At 41.7% G+C, this 10912-nt stretch overlaps 1 non-coding gene across 1 annotated transcript; it reads left to right on the forward strand.

Annotated features, from left to right (window-relative positions):
* Window positions 1-9071: 9071 nt before the first annotated feature.
* Window positions 9072-9149, forward strand: Trnat-ugu (transfer RNA threonine (anticodon UGU)). The gene has a single exon. It is a non-coding gene; the product is annotated as a tRNA-Thr (tRNA).
* Window positions 9150-10912: the final 1763 nt, after the last annotated feature.

The raw sequence follows: 10912 nt of genomic DNA on the forward strand, positions 1-10912 counted from the left end.
ATATGTATGCAAAGTAGTGAAATAAATACAGAATCTCTCTTGGGACATTGTGGAATATTCTCGCTTTAGGCTATATAGTTTCATGATGATCCAGTAGGTGGCGGCCTCATACGTGTCCTTCAAAATGGCGTCTGTAACTGAGGTGCATTCCAAGCGGAGAGCTGTCGTTGAACATCTTTTGGAGTAGAATCAGAGCATCGCTGATATTTATAGCCGTCTTCAGAATGTCTACGGACACCTGGAAGTGAACAAAAGCACGGTGAGTCATTTGACAAAACGACAAGGCCGCGCGAAGACGTCCGACCTCACGCTTGCCAGCCGGCCGCACAGAGGTGTGACTTCGGGAATGTTGAAACGTGCCTACATTCTCATTCGAGGTGATCCAAGGATCACAGTCGCACACCTCTTTGCATAACTGGACGTCTCGTTTGGTAGTGCTGATACGCTCGCCCACCAGTTGAGGTATTCAAAGACGTGAGCCTGCTGGGTTACTCGCCGCCTAACACAAGACCACAAAGAGTAATGAAGGGAAATCGGTGCGGAGTTGCTTGTGGATGATGCGGAGATTATTGCAAGACGTTGGCTCCGACTTCACCCAGTAGAGTGGTGTCACGTGGGCACGCAGCCCCTCCCAGTAATGTGACATAAGGCCGTCGGACTGAACGAAGAGTATACTGAAACAAATAGGGTTTTGCAGCCGAAACAATGGGGAATAATGTGATGAACTAGAATCCTAAATAAAACCAATCTGTCTTCAGATAAAAGATGAGTTGCACTACTTACCGAACGCCTCTCGCATTATTTAGAACTAGCAATATATTCACATGGTACTCTGTTAAGAACCAATGAGATTTGGTGCTGCATAGTGTGATCCCTGTTTTGTGCGCTAAATATATAAAATATCAATTTTTGATGAAAGTCTCAGTACTGTTCTAATGATACAAGTGCGACGGGTAGTAACTTCAAGATTCTTTAGTATCACTGGTTCGGTGGAAGGAATTTAGGAAGTCCTCAGTTATAGTAACATAGCAGATACGTAAGAGATAACTCAGACGTCAAAAAAATAAAATCTCAAGAACAAAACACTGGAATGAAGTGCCATACAACATGACAGATGGCAACTACAGGAATCTTGTGTAGTTCAGAACGGCTCATTCTGTAGAGCAGTTCCAGTATTATAACAATTCAGAATGATTTAATAAAAGTATTTTCATATTTTTGTGGACTGAAGTGAGTACTTTGACAATGATAGACCACGTTGGCACGGTATCCACGTCGAAGAAACGTACATGTCTGCGGGGCCATCTTTTGCCGTTGATTTATAGTTGCAACTTGATGTACTAAATGCTTTAGCGAAACGCGCTGCAGAGCGTAATACATAATGTGTAACCGCCAAGCACAACATTCTGAATTTGTCCTAAAACGACTCGTTAACGATACTAGCTCGCCTAGTAAACAAATACTGCAGAGAATTGGCTTTGAAGTCAACCTCTGCACTAAGTAATCATATGATTCGATGTACAAAGGAAATGATTGTAGATGGGATTAATACGCTGACTGATAAGAAGGACAAACGTAGTTGAAATGGCTCTGACATCTAAGGTCATAAGTCCCCTAGAACTTAGAACTACTTAAAAGTAACTAACCTAAGGACAACACACACATCCATGCCCAAGGCAGGATTCGAACCTGCGACAGTAGCAGTAGCGAGGTACCGAACCGAACCGCCTAGAACCGTTCGGCCATCGCGGCCGGCCAAGAAGAACGTTTAATAACCGTAACCAACAAAACAGGAAAGTACTGCCCTGAAAAATACGTACGCATTAACTTAGAAACACTTAGAAAACGATGTGTCAGAAACGAAACAGAATGCACTAGGATTGTAAATTGCTGAGCACTGTATTACGACCATGAATAGCTGTGGGGTCATATCGCACAACGTAACTACACAGCACCACCCATTAAGCAGTGAAGCAAGACGGAAGAAAAGTATTCATTCCCACTATCGTACTGCAGGCACATAAACGTTAATTATACCACAGAACCATAGTAATCACTGAAAATGCATGATAAGTCATGTACAGATGTCGACAGCAGAATTTCGTAAGGTAATTCGAACAATCTGCTCATTGTGAAAAAATTGTTGAAGCATAATGCCTTTTATGTATTGGAAATGCTGGTAAGTATACGCTAACATTCAAATTTATCATTATAATATCTTAAATATAATGATGTACATTTAACTGTTCAGCACAACAGGTAAAGAATTTTAGTAAACAGGGGAAACGAAATTAGGTTTTAACTAAACTTCGTCTGTATTTTGCAAACCATTGATTCTGAGCCAATTTTTCAAGTTCGAAAATAACCTGGATCCTTTGTGGACCTGCGTAAAAATTCCGACGTAGAAATCAACGCAGGCTTGACGAAGCAGCGACACTCGACGCCTCCAGTCTCGTAATCAGAGCAGTCCTTGGCTTATTTAAATCTCCTGTACACCTAGACTTCGAAGTCGTTAACAAGCTAGCGAGCACTTCGCAGCATTCGGCCCACAAACCGGTACAAATCTTGTTTTGTTGACTGATGGAACAGCATTCTAGCCGGCCGGAGTGGCCGAGCGGTTCTAGGAGCTGCAGTCTGGAACCGCGTAACTGCTACGGTCGCAGGTTCGAATCCTGCCTCGGGCATGAATGTGTGTGATGTCCTTAGGTTAGTTAGGTTTAAGTAGTTCTAAGTTCTAGGGGACTGATGACCTCAGAAGTTAAGTTCCACAGTGCCCAGAGCCATTTGAACCATTTTTAACAGCATTCTAGAACACCTTGATTCGCACACACAAATAATTAGAGCTCGAAAACAATGGCAGTACTTACCTGAGCATTCATTTTGTAACGGTTCTCCCCTTGATGCTGCTTATTCTTACTAATTAAAGTTAGCAAGCACTTTTGGGTTCCGCACAACGATGATGTGATTCTCGTCAAACTGGTGTTTACAAGTTTCCTTGAGAGTGTGACCCTCCGTACATCGAGAAAACGACTCGTACAGTTCATGGAAAATGCATGAACCGCTATGGATATATTCGTTTCTTAATACCCATTAAATCGGCTATGGCAGAACATTGCAACGACACCGGCCACTCAGTGCGGTCAAAGAATGTTGAAAATCTGGCGTCGACTTCATTTCTTTAGGAGTCAATGGTGAAAGAAGCAGCTGACGTGCCTAGAATTTAATTGCCAGATATAGCGACTTCAACCTTTGAGAAACATAGAATACGATGTTTTCTTTAACAAAACCACAAATCTGACACATCAGCACCCCAGCATGCGTAAAAAAGTGGCGAAAAATTAAATTTACGCGAACTCTTTGCCACCGATCGACGCCTCTCGCGCTAGAATTTATGCGTCTCCACTCTGAAACTTAATGGATCTGTACGTAACCAGGTGATTTTGTATGTGTTAGTGGACTAGCATTCGCTACTCGGACGAGAAACTCACAGACAAGGAAAAGTGAAACACACAGGAAACTGAAGGTCAACGAGGCAGAAATTCTGTCCGGTGGCGGCAATAGGAAATAGGAAATTTGTGGTAAGGTCTTATGGTACCAAACTGCTGAGGTCAACGGTCCCTAAGCTTGCACACTACTTAATCTTAACTTAAACTAACTTACGCTAAGGACAACACACACACCCATGCCCGAGGGAGGACTCAAACCTCCGACGGGGGGAGCCACGCGGACCATGACAAGGCGCCGCAGATCGCTCGGCTACCCCGCGTGGCTGACAGTAATACGGCAGCAGACCGGTTCTGACAGACAAGGGAAAGTGAAACACACAGGAAATTGAAGATGAACGTGACAGAAATTCTGTCTGGTGACGGTAATACGGCAGTAGACCGGTTAGTACTAACTGAGTGGCAGGAAAGATGAGTTCGTGTTTTTTAGCAGAGTCGAACTTTCTAGTGTTCGCGATAATATCCGTTAAATGAGTAGTCGTAGTAAGCAAGGAAGATATTTAAGTGGTCTTACTGGTGAAAACTGGCAAACCTATATAAATTTCTAAGGCTTCAAATGTCTTGGAGGGATTATACAGAAAGCCGGACTGAACACAACACCCAATGAAGAAAGGATGACAAACAACTACAAAAGCATACAAACTTAAATGGAACCATTACAACAAAAGAAATATTCCCATAAATGCCAAATTACGACACTACAGTACATTAGTCCTACCAGAGGTCTCGTACACCTCAGAAACATAACCTCAATTTCTCCAAATTAACACTGACACTCATACCGGAAAAGCAGTCTAATGTTAGAGAATCTTATTATGTAATAATTTGTTTCGAACTGCAACGATCAATCACCGACATAAATTATAACAAACTTAAATCGCTCTGATCTTGTAACTGGTTTTTTAATTCAGGACATGAATAAATGGACTGCCAATATTTAACTTACCAAACAGTAGAGTATTAAACTGATACACCTGTGCCTCAGCAAAAATGCAGTATACTCTTGACAGATGGCTGTAACATTATTTGCCAATAGACTTCATTGAGATCAAGATTTCTGCCTTATGAAGTTTAGGAAGCACGTCATCAGTTGCCTCAGGACTATCTTTTTTTGTATTATCAACTTATTTAACGTGCCTACATCCAAAACCCGTCCAGCCTTTCCGTTTCTTTTAAATGTGGGATGGACTGGATTACCACAAAGACTCAAACTTCGTTCAAAAATGTTTTCATTGAAGATTCAAGTAATATAGACTTCTATGACCTCTTTCTTGTAGTGAAGGGTTGGATATTGTTTCTCTGAAAACAATATCCTGTTGTAATATAGTAAATTGATACAAGAACTCTGTAACTTCTCCTACACAATTTGAAAACACATTTTCATCTCGCACATATTGGTAAACCGACCATAGTTTTGCAGTTTGTTATTTAAAACACAGGATATCATCTCATCAGTATTGTTGCCTAACCATGTGGCGCTCCTATTGATACATCGTTGTTAGTTCCACATGACTATGTATTAAACAGATCTACAGACTATCTTTCCCTTTCCTAATGGGCAAGGCTTCCTCAAAAGAAATAATGCTCCTTATGTTAAAGCATACAAACGAGATGTAGGCATCAGCATAATTTAGACACTCACATAACCAGTCATTTCTAAGTATATGACTATGGCTATCTCTGGAATAACATAAAATGCACGTTTACACTACCTAATTCGAACCCTAAACAGATCTGTTTATTAATGGTACAATTTTCTATTCAGCGCACATTCTACTCAGACGTCATATAGTGGGAAACATTCCGCATCATTTTGTGATTGGAAAAACTGAAAAAGGTTAACATTCTGTACTGACAGGTCGCTTCCTGTATCGATGAGACAAGGAACCATAGTCCCATAAATGTTTATTGTTACGATATGAATTAAGTCTTGTTTGAGTATTGGTACCTGCTCCTCAGTTACATCACAGCTGACATCACCTTTAACTTTCAGTCTTTCCAGACGTGAGCCAGTCCTTGCAGTATAGTTCACTTCACGCACTTTTGAAGTTCGTTTTTGGTTTCTACCTCAGCGATTACCCATGGCTGTTTTTCGGACAGTGTAACGCATTAGTTTTTTCTATGGTATTGGTGGGATGCCTATTCTTTTGTTTGTATATCTGATACTTCTTGAATTTCTTGAATTAAGACTGGCAGAGACACATGGTCACATTCTTGGCAGTGCAATAATGGAGTGTGGTGAAAGCCCTTGGGAGAGTGCTGAAGTTTCATGGGGGATGATGGGGTTTGCCCTTGGATCTGAGTAAGAGTTAGACCTGTACTGTGAGCCTGACACACATGAACTTTTGTGGGGAGGTGGATATCATTTATCACTCCTAGTTTCATTAGACTGTATCAGCTGAATTTTATAATAAAGAAAATTATTAATAGTGGAATGGGTATTCCGTTTAAAATTTGGTTTTCGACTATATTTTTGACATAACTTTTGTTCACCATATTCCTCCCTCTTTGATGAACACATCATTGTCCATTATGTTTAATTTCGCGACTGGTAATCACATCAGGGCTTTGTTCACTACAATTAGGAGGGAGAGGATGCTGTGAGTTTGGGTGATGTTCATGAGCAATATTACCTGACTTCTTTGGTAACTACCCTTAGACTCAGCTGTACTGTTTCCAAAGATATTCTGGGTACGAAATGGATCGATAGACCACAAGTCTTCCAAAATGCCCTCTTCTGAAGTTTGGGAATTCTCAAAATTGTGAGCTAAACATTAATATGTAACTTTGCAGTAACCTACGCCCGAAATTCTTGCTGTTTCACGGGTTGGGCTAGACTTCGGTTTTCTTATCATAACAAAGTAATATGTTAAACATTTACTATGAGAAATGTAAACGGTTTCATGAGGTATAATTCTCATCTAAGGCCTTCTTGGGTATCGAGCGACGAGCAACTATTCAAGAATTTATTTTCAAACGGCGTGAACTCACAGTTTTGAGTTAACTCTAAACAAACAGTGTGTAACTCAGGACTGATAAAGTTTAAAAGATAATCCAGTTTACGTCGATCCCCACTAAACTGCCGAAACACGTAACTGGATTGCGACAGAAACGATTTTGAAGAAGTTTTCCTATTAAATTTAGCCATATGGAAAGGTAACGAACCATTTCAATTTTAAGTAAACGTCCGAGTCAACATTATCATTGGTGGGTGTGCGCCATGAAGGCATACAAGCTGTTGGCAATACTGGCTGTGGGTTAACTGTCGCTGTAGATTGACTGTCACGCATAGCATCCAAGTGCAGGAATTGCTGTACCTCCCTAATGAAAAGTACTTGCTCTGCTAAATCATGGCACCGTACTTACAACTGTCCAACCGCCGGATACAAATCACCCCTTCCCGTTGCCAAGTTTTCTTCCACTATTTTAGCGACAACTCCACATGCGTTAGCAGTTTATGCTCAACAGCGCACTGAACTTGTTTTTCCCAACAACTCACAGTTAATTGTTGGATTTGCTTTGTATGTTGCTGTAACATTATTGCGTGTACTTTAATTTGCTCTGATATTGCTGTTAAAAAACCGCCACAGGCTGGTTAATGGATGCTTGTAGGGCTTTATTAGCCACACTCTACTCACTTTCAAGGTTATCCTGTATCGTATTAGTAGCCGTGGTAGTTTTCGGATCAATGTTTCCTCCTGCCTTCATTTCAATCGTGTCTAATTTTGATGATAAAAGACTGAGTAATACGATTGTCTGAGAACCAAGTTTTCCAATTTGGTTAGGCTCTAGTTGGGCAGTGAACAAAGATGTTCGTGTATCTTGCTCACTGATTGATTTTACTTCGGTTATCTTCTCTACACTGGCTACTTTGAATTCAGACGTTTCCCCGGACTCCTGAACATGTTTCCATATTAACATCACATACTTAATAGAATACCTCCGTCTGACTGACACTACTTGTACGCAATTACGGAACAACTAATTATATGCCACTAATACTTAAACAACAAACACATTGGTCCTGCCAAAATAATATGCAAATGTGCCGAATTTGTCTCACTATGTAGGCGCCAGATGGAAGCTCTGGAAATGTTAACAGGATGTATCTGGGTGTACCTGGTAGAGGGCTGGTAGAATGGGTCATAAAAAGTATATTTCACATAGCAACCCATGTCCGCGTTCCTTAGCACACGGCACTAGGCCTTGTAGAACAGTGTCAGTGTTCAAATGTGTGTGAAATCCTGTCTCTGTCACACGTTGAATGGAACATGATCCAACAACTCTGGCAGCCTTTCTCGTAAGAAGATTAAGCATCTGTTTCCCTTTAGTCGTCGGGGGAACATGTGTGACCCGCCCACATAAACGCCCATCAAGCCGACCCAAATGTTGACAGCGAAGCGATCAAGAGAGACCGCGATCAAAGAGGGTATGCGGATTTTCCCCGTGCCCACACCCATTGATTGTGACTGTCGAACATAATCTCTTGTGTAAAAATTGCCTCTTTCGTAAAAAGTACACGGTTCGGAAAGTCCAGTTGAATGGCACACCATTGCAAAAACCGATATCACAACTCATTTCAGCGTGGAATATCGTCTGGGTCAAGGGTGTAACATTAAAAAGCAAATCATCTATATGCCACACACGCTAAATTGTGGATTACCTTACGCTCATTTCCCGTGCAACACTGTGCGAGCTTGTTAACGGGGTATGAAGGTGGCCATGCAATTCTCTTAGAATGAAATGATAATTAAATCAAGACCCTAAGCTGTCGACAGGCGTTGATATACATCAACGGCTACGGTTGAAAATGTGTGCCCGACCGGGATTCGAAACGGGCATCTCCTGCTTACATGGCAGACGTTCTATCCATCTGAGTCACCGACGGCACGGAGGATAGTGCGACTGCAGGGATTTATCCCTTCCACGCTCTTCGTGAGACCCACATTCCCAGCTCAATGTCCACACACTACATTCATAGTGCCCTTGCCCATCACACTCATTACTCGCGGCAGACAACCTTACCGAGTCTCGTAAGAGTTCGGGCAATGCGTGTGCATCCGTCGCAGAAGAAGAAGAATGTCAATGTCCGGTTATCTATATGTATATGGTATCTGTTCTTTCGGACATGTCTGAAAGAACAGATACCATCTTCCTATAGTTAAGGCTATCGGCCATTGACCTTCTCCTGTGATGGATGCACAAGCATTACCCGAACTCTTACGGGTTCAGATGGTTCAAGTGGCTCTGAGCACTATGGGACTTAACCTCTGAGGTCATCAGTCCCCTAGAACTTAGAACTACTTAAACCTAACTAACCTAAGGACATCACACACATCCATGCCCAAGGCAGGATTTGAATCTATGACCATAGCGGTCGCGCGGTTCCAGACTGAAGCGCCACAATGGCCGCTGAACTCTTACGGGACTCGGTAAGATTGTCTGTCGCTAATAATGAGAGTATTGGGCCGGGGCACTACGAATGTAGTGTGTGGACATTAAGTTGGGAATGTGGGTCTCACGGCGAGCGTTTAAGGGATAAATCCCTACTGTCGCACTATCCTCTAACCCTCGGTGGCTCAGATGGTTGGATAGAGCGTCTGCCTTGTAAGCAGGAGATCCCGGGTTCGAGTCCTGGTCGGGGAACACATTTTCAACTGTCCCCGTTGATGCATATCAACGCCTGTCGACAGCTTAGGGTCTTGATTTAATTATTTCATGTTTACGGTGTATTTCCCAGCAGTATCAACGCCTCCTCTTCAAGCCCTGGTGTACGCACTGTGTGTTGACTACCTCGTCCGTCAGGCGTTCGGAGCTCAAACACAAAATGAGTACTCCAGGTTTCGAAGTGAAAATGTCACTCCAATAAAGCACTCGAATATTTGGAAATAGCCAACTATACAATCGCTGGGCAGCTTAAGCACAATGCATGTCTGCTCTTTCCTCCCAAGAATAGCGCACCCTATCCGCTCCACACGATAACAAACACAAGAGTGCCCCCGGTTGATGGCAAAATGATGCAAGACGGACCAGACTCCGCAGTCTGCACAGGTTCTGCCCTTTATACAACATCTATCAAACAGATACTTGCACAACCAAAAGCAACGCGTTCACCTCAGGTACTATTGTTACTTGTTCAGCTACCATAGAGATTACTCCAAAGATTTAAGATCGTTGTTCTCATTTTGAGATCTACAGATAGTTTCTTTTTGCAAAATCCAGTAAGTGAAATCAATGAAACACGAATGAAATCTTGAGCTTATATAGAAACTGGTTTTCAAATTAAACCTATTCTCCTTCATTCTCCAACTGTCAGCAGCAAATAACATTTGTTTCTAACGCTAGTTACTAGCATGGTGACATATCTTTTAAAAATGATAACATTTACGTCTCTCTCACTGAGGACATTCTCAGAAATTTTTTTCTCAAGCATGTGCCTATGTCTGATACCAGTAGACTTCTCATGGCCAGGAATGGACTTTTTGCCAGTGATAATCTGCCTTTTCCGTTATCCTTGTTCCATCCATAATAAGTTATTTTACTGCCTATGTTGCAGAATTCCTTAACTTCATGTACCACATGATCCGCAATTCTAATGTTAAGTTCCTCGCAGTTCTCATATCTGATACTTCTGTTTACTTTCGAATTTCTTCGATTTTATGTCTGTCGATATTCTACAGGTATACTAAATAGGCTGTTCATTCCGTTCAACGCATATTTCAATTCTTCTTCACTGTCACTGAGGATAGAAATGGTATCATTGAAATCGTTTCACTTTGAATTTTAGACCCAATCTTGAACCTTTCTTTTATTTTCGTCATTTCTTCTTCGAAGTATAGTGTGAATAATAGGGGAGAAAGAGTGTATCCCTGCCTCACACTCTTTTATAACCCGAGCGCTTCGTTTATGGCCTCGCAGTCGCATCATTCACTCTTGATTATTGTACATATTCCATATTACACATCTTTTCCTATACCCAAGCCGCATTTTTCTTAGAATTTTGAACGCCTGCACGGTTTGACATTGACGAATGGTTTTTGCACCAGAACAAATCCTATGAAAGTGTCTTGATTTTCCTTTATTCTTGCTTCCATTTTCAACCGCAACATCAGAACTGCCTCAATGGTGCATTTACCTTTCCGAAAGCCAAATTGATCGTCATCTAACATATATTGAATTTTATTTTCCAATACTATGTGTATTACTCTTGTCAGCAACTTGGATGATCAAGCTATTGAGCTGCCCGTGCGAAAATTCTCGCTCTCGTCGCTCTTGCTATATTCAGAGTTGTGTGGATGAAGTTTTTACGGAAGTCTGATGGTATGTCTCCAGTCTCACACATTCTACACACCAACGTGAATAATGGTTTTGTTGCCACTTCCACCAATTTACAGATTTCAATGGAATGT

Source organism: Schistocerca cancellata, chromosome 9, assembly GCF_023864275.1.
Source record: "Schistocerca cancellata isolate TAMUIC-IGC-003103 chromosome 9, iqSchCanc2.1, whole genome shotgun sequence".
Taxonomy (NCBI): Eukaryota; Metazoa; Arthropoda; class Insecta; order Orthoptera; family Acrididae; genus Schistocerca; species Schistocerca cancellata.